Source organism: Callospermophilus lateralis, chromosome 11, assembly GCF_048772815.1.
Source record: "Callospermophilus lateralis isolate mCalLat2 chromosome 11, mCalLat2.hap1, whole genome shotgun sequence".
In the NCBI taxonomy this organism is placed as follows: domain Eukaryota; kingdom Metazoa; phylum Chordata; class Mammalia; order Rodentia; family Sciuridae; genus Callospermophilus; species Callospermophilus lateralis.
In genome coordinates this window covers 103,117,247-103,128,180 of record NC_135315.1, presented here as the reverse complement: position 1 = coordinate 103,128,180, position 10,934 = coordinate 103,117,247, and the positions used below count along the sequence as shown (strand labels likewise).

Genomic DNA, 10,934 nt, shown 5'->3' with positions numbered 1-10,934 from the left:
TCTGTTTGTAATTTTTCTAGGCTTTTTGGACATTTTCATCATGGTGGCACCTGCTTCTTGGATAATTTAAACCAGCACAGGTAAAAACTACTATTCGTTCAATTTTTAATTTTTTTAGTTGTAGATAGACACAATGCCTTTATTTTATTTATTTATTTGTTTATTAAAATTTCATTTTAGATGTTGATGGATGTTTATTTTTTCATTTATTTGTATGTGGTGCTGAGCATCAAACCCTGTGTGTCACACATGCTAGGCAAGCAAGCTACCACTGAGCCACAACCCCATCCCCATATTGGTTCAATTTTAATACCATTATAGAAGTTAAGATAAATTGTTTGTTCAAGATTATGAAGCTACAGACTGGGAAAACACCATATCCCCCAAAGTGGAGTCTTCCTGGAACTGATTAACTTACCCATTGCCATGGTAACTTCTAGGAGAGAGTACTTAAGAATTTGACTCAGAATTTTGATGTATATACTTTTTTTTTCTGTCTCTTCAATGGCATAAATTCATGTAGTGACCATATGTCATCAGGAAAGCACTATCTTTGCAAAGGTGGGCCTGTACTTGTATTTTATTGAATTTAGTAATGGATATTCATTTATTTTTATTTAAATAGATGTATGTTTACATACTTATTCATTTAAAATAATTGTATTTCTACCACTAATCATTTAGTTACTTCATGTTTTTAATAAATGAGAATACCGAAGCTTTTAAATGTATTTGGCTTGTAGCCTGCCAATCATTTACATGATATTTGAAACTTCTAACTGCCATTGATGGATTTTCTTTATAAATGAAATAATAACATCTGTTCTGTTTTATTTTTTGTCACTAATTACAAGAAAAATGAACTCATTTGAGTTCTTACTCAATGCATACTGAAAATTTATACATGATTGCAATATAAATATGCTTTCTTTATTTAAGATGACCAAATTCAAATGAAATCTGCAACTTTTATTATGAGTTCATGCTTACTAAAGCATATTTACAATGCCATAAAAACTATAGTAATGTAATTGATTCAAGAACTCTCATATATGTGCACATAAAGTATTCTTTAAGTCAAGTATAATCATGTATGTCATGAATGCCTTACAGAAAATTATGTAATATTAATATCATATAATAGAAAGTCCTGTTTGAGATACTCCTATTGACTAGTATTTCCCTAAACAACTTGAAAAATACTAGTCTATATATGCTCATTGAAAATAAACATAGAATTTCCATTTATTAATATTGTCTGTTATTCTGAGCATTAAGCAATTTTGTGTATGTGTGTGTGTGGTGCTGGGGATAACTCGGGGCCTTATGCATGCAATGCAAGCATCTACTATCTGAGCTATATCCCCAACCCAATCTTATTGATTTTTAAAATCAACACTATTTGGCTTGATATTAATAAAATGGTTCCCAGATTAAGGACTTCATGATCTAGAGACCATCTTAACTGTTTAAATAGGTGAAGATTGTTTCAACTTTAAAAGTCAACAGTGGCTATTGAGCTGTGAGGTTTGATTGAAGCAAATGATAGCTTCATTCTTTCTTTTATCTTTGTTAGATTTTCTAGCTATATTGCCAAGGGTGGCCACTAACTCCTGGGCTCTCATGATACCCTTCCTCAGATTTCTAGGTAGCTGGGGCATATGTGGTTGACCATGATGCTAGAAGACATTTATAAAACTGTAGAACTAGAAATATATGCCAATAAATTTCTTTTGGATATGGCTATATATTTTAAGTAGGACTTTATTAAAATTTAATAACTAGAGGGATAAGGATATTTATCTGAAAAAAAGAGACTAATCTTAGAAAATTCACAGACTCAGAATATAACCATGGCTTCTAGTGGCTCATCCCTCTGGAAATTCTGTATAGATTTTAACATGCCTAAAACAGTACTCAAATATATTCATTCATTTCCTTATTTTCCTATCAATTTACATTTCTTGAACTCATACCAGATCCTTAGATTACAAAGACAATGGTTTTCCAAGACTTGAAATCTAATGTTTTAGCGTCACCTGTAAAGAATATATTGAAATACCAATGTAATAAGGAATTAATATATATATTATGCTCTTGGCTTTCATTAGAAGAGCAACTGGGTTTGTCTGGACTGTATCTTTAAGTAGAGCTTTCCAGAAGTGTTGTCCATGTTAACTTCTGGAGAAAAAATTAGAGTTAGGTAGGTGAGGAAGGCATGGCGCCATGTCTGCAATACCACTAGAGATGGTGACGAAGAGTTACCTGATCAATTTAGTGAAAGGTGTTTCTGGACTAGAAATTGAGATTTTGAGTAGGTTAATGGTGAGAAGTTCTTCAAGAGTTTATAAGGAGTAAATGTCTCACAAGCTGAACTTCTATCAGCTGTTGACTTCTCTCTTTCCCCCACAACCCACGGAGGGTACTAGGGATTGAAATCAGGGGCACTCAACCACTGACCTACATACCTAGCCCTATTTTGTATTTAATTTATACAGGGTCTCACTGAGTTGCTTAGTGCCTCACTGTTGCTGAGGCTGGCTTTGAGCCTGTGATCCTCCTATCTCAGCCTCCTGAGCCACTTGGATTACAGGTGTGCAACACCACACCTGGTGAGCATTTGGCTTCTGTCAATTAGCAAAAAATGGTAAGTATTTGCATATATTTCACATCTTTATGTCTGGCTCTTAGGAATGACCTGGAAAATGAAGTTCAGACAATACTCTATGATTATGAAAAAAGTCCTAGTGCCACTGCCACCACACAAAACTCAACTTTTTGGGAAAGATTATCAGCATTTGAGGTCCCAGAGTTTTAAAATGTGGTTGTTTAAAGCTCAGCATCATGAATCTTGTAAAATTAGAAGTGAAAGTCAGAACAAATCATAAGTAACTATGATAGCTGTATCTATGAAGATAGCCTCATATTTCATGGGTTGTAGTCTGGACTCTTAAGATGTTAACTGGGTAAATATCCTTCTATTACTTGCTATAACTTGAACATTATAGCATAATTTACTTCTAATTATCCCTCCTACAGAATTTTCTGGCTAAGAATTATCACTGAATCAAAAATGTGATAACCAAGACATCTGGAAAACCAGAGATGAAATGGCAGAATCAAAGCTTTAGGAGTGGAAGAAAACCAAGGGTTCCTGAATTCTGTTTTCTCACCAAAATAACTATTCTTGGCATGTGTCCTTACTGTACTTGTGCTTGAAATACACATCTTACTATCTCAAAATATGGACACTCTCATCATGACTAGGGCTTATTAGATAATTATTATGTCTTAAATGTTAATGATAAATATGCATTTATTAAGAATTATAACTCTAATTTTCCCTCCTCTTTCTTTCCTTTCCTCTCTTTTTTCTACTAAATAAGTTATTATAAACATTTTATTTAAGTGTGGCAGGGTATTATATTCAAAATATAAAGATATAAGTTTGGATAGGTTTGAAGATTTAAAGAATATATGTAATGACTATATTTAAAGTTGCTGATGTTTGATTTATAAAGAACTTCGATAAAGACAAGAAAATGAGCAGATATGCTAAATAAATAAGCAAAAGTGGTTGTTGCTAAAGCAAAGGACATCAATGGTGGTAAGAAGGCTTAAAGGCAACCCCACATTGAAGCTGAAGTTAGAAATAACCACCCATGCTGTTCAGTGTGTTTGTGTGTGTGTGTGTGTATGTGTGTGTGTGTTAGTGTGTGTGTTTGTGTGTGTGTGTCTATTGAAAAGGGGCTGATGTTGGAGGGAAGGCTACAACAATTATTCACTAAATGTCAAGGAGACATTAATTCACATGATAGGACTTCTATTTTCTTATGCAAATTTACTAGAACTATCATTGGATTACTGAGAACAAGTGCTGTAATGTGTATATAATGGCCAGGAGACTAATCATCCACTCTTGAAGACAGGGATGAAGCTACAGATGAAAGCTGGAAGATGTTGCAAAGTGTGTGTTTTTACTACCATCTTCCTTACAAAACTTTGGAATTTAATCTGTGATATAGTATCAAGTGAGAAATGCATGTCATGTTGTAGAAAAATAATCATATTACTATATACTTGTAGTAAACATTCTTATGAGCAAAGATAAAATTGGGGAAATAAATATAGATAGGTTCATGTTGGATATCTCAGGTGGAAGAAACTGGAGTAAAATGGCAGGAGTAAATTATTGCACTGCTACTAATACATTGTATTTTTATTTGCTTGTTTTGCCCTTAAATTAAAAAAAAAACATTAAAAAACAAAAAAGTTTAAAAACTTTGCAATGATGTTTAAATTATGTTTTTCAAAAATTAGCAAAATCATTGTGAAATTGAAGGTCTTCTTTGAGTTGTCATCTTTTTAATGATCCCATTATTTCAAAAAATTTGTAAAAAATCAAGTAAGTGTGGGGATTTAAAATCACCTTATTAAATCATCACTGAATTATTATTTTGCTCTTTTTCTCTTTGCTGAGTGGTTAAATTTCATCATAAACTAATCTTATTCTTCTTAATATGGTTAAGTGAGGTGGAGTCAAAGTGGATTCAGGGTGTGTCTACTTCTCTAAGACAGGTCTAGAGAAACTGATGTAAGACATTAGAAGAGGAAGAAATTAAATTAACCTACCTCATAATATCACTTTTTTCAAATGTACTCATATTATACATGGGATAGTGGATGAGTGGAATCTGCTGAGATCAGGTTCAGTGGGTTTGGAGAGCTGGGTAGGACTATAGAGTGGTTCTAGTTTATTCTTGCATATAATAATGGGGTTGAGCCTTGTTCTTGGCCTGAAAACAGATGACTCCAGCAGTCAATGTTGGCAATCCTTTAGTGAGTTGAAAGTTTGTGCAGTTCACTAATGAAAATGAGGAGGTGTCAGGTATTGGGATAAGGCACAGATATTGATCCTGTGCTTGCTTTCTAGTTTTCAATCTCTTTTTGTGGCTCTTTAATTTTAGTGGATGCTTTGAATAAGGTGCATTTTATTTAGGGAGTTGAGTGGTTAGAAGTTAGAAGTAAAAACTGTGAAGATAATTTGAATGCATCAAAATAGCACACAAATTTTACTTTCTTTGGGAAGCATGGCTATTTGAAAAAAAAAGAACTAAGAGAAATCCAATGCCGGATCATAAAGAATGTGGTACACACCTGTAATCCCAGATGCTCAGAAGACTGAGGCAGGAGGATTGTAAGTTCTTAGCCACTCTCAGTAAGAAAGTGAGGCCCTAAGGAACTTAGTGAGACCCTAGGAATGGACTGTCTCATATTGTTGAAGAATTGTTTATCTAAGCTGGTATATAGATATGGCTTAGTTGTACAGTTTTCTGATTATTTTAATGAGACTTTTCCCTAATTAAAAGCACCACTATTCTAAATGCTTAGGGGCATTTAGTAGATTACAATGTTTAATCAATTACATTTTAGAAAGTGTGCAGAGTGTCCACTAATTTTCTTTATGGCAAGCAGAGTGTAGTGACCGAAGGATGTGTACTGCAGGAGAGGCAATATTTTTTCTCAACTCTCTTGGGGGTTTTCACCTAGGTCTGAGAATCAAACAATCCTAAACCTAAATGGGAGAAAACATAGGGGCTTATTTGATGTAAATTCTTTGTGACACAGGAGCTCTCATGAGGAAATAAAGACCCAAGGAAGTGGTTAAACTTAAAAACCGTCCTGTTGGGTTGTATAAAGAGGCGCCATTGTGGGAAAGTAACTAAATCATAGAGGGAGTCTAAAAATAGCAAAGAATTATTTTAACTGGATTTGTCTGTATTGAAGTCTCTACAGCTTTTAATCCTTGCTGATGAGAATGTCACTTTCTTTCTGTTACAGGGAGGATATCTTCCAAATTGGAGTTTCATCTCCTGTTTTCCTGAAGAGTAGTGCCATAAACCATTTTTGCACTTTCTGTTTAAGTTCCTTTAGTTAAAAAAAAAATTCTTATGTCAAACTTTGGGGTGGGAGGTATTCTGCCATTCTTTAACATTGTATTGGCACTGTTCTAACCATGAACTGAAACTTAAAGAGTAGGCACAGAGTGTGCTGTCATCAAGATATCCTTCATTTTCTTATTAATTTTCTTTTCTTTTAAAAAATTTTTTAATGTTTTTACATGTTGGTGGACCTTTATTATTTTATTCATTTACTTATATGCAATGCAGAGAATTGAACCCCGTGCCTCACACATCTAAGCAAGTGCTCTACCACTGAGCACCAGCCCCAGCACACCTTATTTAATTTTCTTAGGTAATTGGATAGGTAGAGTACATCTATTGAGTGCTTGGGTATATCACACAGATGTGCTGCTAAGCTATTCTTCTTTCTTCTGGGATGTGTTCCTTACTTTAAGCCTCAGGAGCCTGGGGATCATGAGTATTTTTATGAACAGCACTATATATATATATATATATATATATATATATATATATATATATATACACACACACACACACACACACACACACACACACACATATAAATGCAGTGCAACTACTTTTTGACACAAATTGTTAGAGGAATGGAGTTTTGTCTTGGCTTCTAGGAAAAACGAGAATGTCCCAAGTCCATCCACCTTAATAAACTATAGCAAAGTAACAAAAAATATCACCTAAACATCATGTGGAATACTTTCCCATATAAAATTAGTTTTAAAAATATAATTAGTATTATTTTTCTTTCTCAATTGCTAAGAGAAAAAAACCTATTGGATGGTTCCTTTTCAAATGCTTGTCAGGAGGAGGCCAGGAAGCCATACAATACAAAAGCATTTGTCAAAAACAAATCATTAAATCAAGTTCCTTATATTCCTTCATTAAAACTACAGAGCATAACACAGCATATTCTAAAAAAAATTAATGACTTTACACTAATACCATTGATACTACAGTACATAAGCAAGCTTAATTCATATAATGATCTGTGTTCTCACATTTGCATATAATGAGTTTTCAAGGCCATCCTGGCAGCCCTATCCTAATCAATAATAATGACACAGTTTATGTTTTTATAGCAAATTAAGGCTAGACAAACTTAACATAGAAGTTATCTCTATGGAAATCCAACTAACTGGAAAGAAATAGGAGGTCAAAATATATAGGGAGAATAAATGATCCGTTCTTAATTGAAGATTTCTTTACACATTTCCTTTTGCTTTATTTATTTAGAGAAAGTTTTTTTATTAAGAAGCTTTCTTTACAAGATCATTGTTTCTCTTTTGAAAATTAAAAAAGAAAGGTTGTATATATTTTAGTCATAAGATGGAATGTATGACAGCACTGCTTTTTAATGGAAGCAAGATTATAGAACTGTTGCTGAGAATTAAATCTTGCTTCTGTCTTGGACATCAGTTGCCAAGTTTTAAAAAAAATGTAGAATCTGAATAATAAATTTACAAGCAGCAACATGTCACTTTTATAAGTTGCAGCTAGGGAAAATGTCTATAACAACACATTATTATGTTTTTTGTGGCATATCATCCATGGCCTTCCATGATACCTTACTCTCAACCAAACCTCCACCATCTCGGAGGGATGATGACTTTTCTTACTGGTCTCTGAAGCAATTAGGAAATCCAAAAATAATTTTTCTTGTTATATTTGCCTTGTAGAAATTAGTTTTCTGTTTAAATGACTCATTGGATTGACATAAAAGGACAGTTGCAAATTTACTTATTAGTTTTCCTCATTGTATGCAATCAACATTCCAACATAACATTTTTTTTCCTGTGGCATCCTGTTTATTTGTGACAAAAACTGAGGTCAAATATGGTCTCTATACACTGAAGTTTTTTCTTCATAGAAGATTTTGTTAATGGTGTTCTTTTTATCACTACTCAAAAATAAAAAGTTATCCACAAATATATCAACAATTTGATCGAAATCAACTTTTAGCTTTCCCTTTCCTTTTAGTCCTGATATTGCCCAAAAACCAACTTGATACAACTGTTCCATCCCAATTTACTGTTGAGGAAAAATAAAGCTATGGTTCTGTGAACCATCTATATACATTAGAACTCACTGATTGATTGTCAGTAGGACTTTCAATAATTTTCAACCACTTGGGAGAGTTGCCTCAAGCAAATGGACAGATCCAAGAAGACCAGCAAAAAGAACTGAGTGCAAAAGTGCAATGAACATGGCTGGTTGAGTGTTTTCTCAGCAGGCAGCACCCCTGTACTAGAAAAAGACTCCACCTTCTGCCCTCTCAATTAGCCTCACTGTTCAGTAAAGAACTGATGACACGGTCTTCCTGAGAAGGAGCATTTAGGTGACCTTGGGTAGGAAGGAGTGGAAGGTACATAACAAATTAAGTACTCTTGATGAAGAAGGAAAGAAAACTAGTATAGTATATATAAAGGTCAGAGAACTTGACCCACAGAGCCTTCAGGAAAAACAAGCTACTTTGACAAAAAGGTGCCAAAAAGGTCCCACATGTCTCCAGAGAGAGAAGATAAATGTAAGGAACCAAAATATATGACCAGCCCCTCTGCTGGTCCTGGAGATGGCAATCAGGCATGTCCCAGCAACCTCATCAGAGAACACATTCCTAATTCCTGAACCATTTCTACCTAATAATTCCTGAACTATTTTGAGTGACCCTACATTGTGGCTACTCAAGAATAAAATAAGCTTTGTAAAAAACTGCATGTTTTAATTTGGGAAATGAGAAAATGTTCACAAGCAACCCAGAACAGGTGCTAGCAAGTTCATTCCCATCAGTCACACTTGTGGCAGAAGTTCAGGATCTGCAGAATCACTTTGTCCAGTGCCTCCTGAGATGCTCTTTCAACTGAGGAATGGTAGGCAGTAGCTGCTGGCACTCATGACAACAAAGGCGCAGTTTCAAGAGCTCAGACATCCCATCTCGAACAGTCACTCTGCCAGACTCTTGTACCATCTTGATCACAGCTTCTGATTCTAGGAAGTATTCTGTATTGAAAGAATTCCAATGCTTTTTGTTTTTAAGGCAAGGAGAATCAAAATCTTGGCTGATCACATGTAGGTGTACATGGCTCATGCTGGGAATGGCATGGTAGCCCATTCTGAAGTGGAGTTTGCTAGATCCAGCAAAATCTGCAATCACCTTTTCCCCAACAGTGTGCATGTGCTTGAGGAGTTCAAAGTGTTCCCTAGTCACATCCTTCAGACTGGAAATGGAGGCCCATGGTAAGACCAGCCAGTGATGACGAGCCTTAGGATATTTATCCTTAATCACCACTACCTGCTCATCTTTGTAAACCTGCATTTTGGGGTCCTGCATAGAAATTTTCAAGCCTTGACTCCAATGGCCCAGTGAGTCCTTTTTGTTAGATGCATCTTTCTCCTTTTGAGGGGCCATAGAGCATGGTCTGGGGCTGCTCCCAGGTTCCACCCCTGTCCCAGGCTCAGTTTCCTGGACAGCATCCCTTTCTACAGAATTACCATTGCCTGACCTCTTTCTCTTCCTGTGTGTTTCTGGGCCAGGGTCCTTGGCCTCTTCCTCAAACTCTACAATATATGGATAAAGTTCATTCACCATGTAGAGAACCTGACCAGGCTGCAGCTTCATCTCTTGGTCCTTTCCAATTATGACTGAGTCAATGCTGGTGGGATTGACTCCAACCTGCTTTACCTTGACATATCCCTTGTTACACTCTGCTTTCAACTTGCTGTCGAGAACATTTCTTATCAGTGATCTTGGTCTCTGGGCCACGCCCAATCATAACTGCTTCCAAATGTGGAAGTTTGATTCGCTGGTGCAAGTTGTCTTGTCTCACCAACCAGCACACCCGCATTATCACTCGAGTTGACGAGACCAAAACGTTCACGTTACTCCTTCCGGGCTCCTCCGCTTCCCCAACATAACATTTTATTCAAAGAAAACTTTCACAATTGCAATGTAAATGTACGAGGCAACCACACATTTGCCAGTCATTTTCTACTATTGTATACACCGAATTTAAATATGTAACACCATTCCTTACACAAACACTTCTTCCCAGGTGGTGCCTTTGATTTATTGCCATGTTTGTTGGATGAAGGGCTCTGGTCAGGGGACCACGTGGTGCATCATCTGCAGCACCAGTTGTGACTTAGAGTCAAGGTTAATGAAGAATTTGGAAGAGGAAGCTCTCCTCTATCAGCTCTATTGTAGTAGGATATGTAATAGGCCAGACCCAGAGCCACTCGTTTTAGAGACAGACCCAAGACCGACCCTCTACCTACTTCTGTTCAGATAAAGATGTGACAGGTTCAAACAGAAACAGTGAAGTCTTTTAAATTTGAATGACCTTTTTTATTCCCTATTCCCTTTCCCTCTGCTTGTGACTTTTTTATTTTTTCCTTTGTACTCTTCCCCCATTAGTTCCAGGTACCTAGGATTTTGCCTGTTTTCTAAATCTTTAACCTTAGCAAAAATCACTGGTAGTCTCATGCTGAGAAATATTTCATGCAAAGTTAGGAAGTTCCAAACCTTTTATACACCTTACCTTTTTACTAGCAATTAAGTTCATCTTTGTATTTTCTCAGAACTCAACACAGACCCACTATTCTGGTAGAGACCCATCCCTCAATGCCAGACACATGCCTGGTAAATATTGAACCAATGTGTCAGTGTGTAAGGAGCACAGCTCCAGAAAAAGCATTGCAGTGACTTGTTAACACAGTATTTTAATGTAAGGCATTAAGATGATTATCCCAATGATTAAGAGTGAATATCAGAGGAAAGAAAATACCAGTCCTTGGTGTATTGGGTAAAAGTCTGTCAAGGGACTATTAATTTTTCAGAGTTGGAGAATTGGGATCTTTTCTTTTAAGGTTTGAATATCAGAATATTTGATGGCACTGCTGATGTGAAAGATGACTTAGTTTCACATAATATTGTGAAAAATAGTCATGGTTGAAAATAAAGCCCAGAAAACTCAGTCAAAGGAAAGGAGAATAGCATCA

At 35.7% G+C, this 10,934-nt stretch overlaps 1 pseudogene; it reads right to left on the bottom strand.

Moving 5' to 3' along the window:
* Nucleotides 1-8,655: 8,655 nt before the first annotated feature.
* Nucleotides 8,656-9,824, bottom strand: LOC143387438 (aprataxin pseudogene; annotated as a pseudogene).
* Between the last annotated feature and the right edge of the window lie 1,110 nt (nucleotides 9,825-10,934).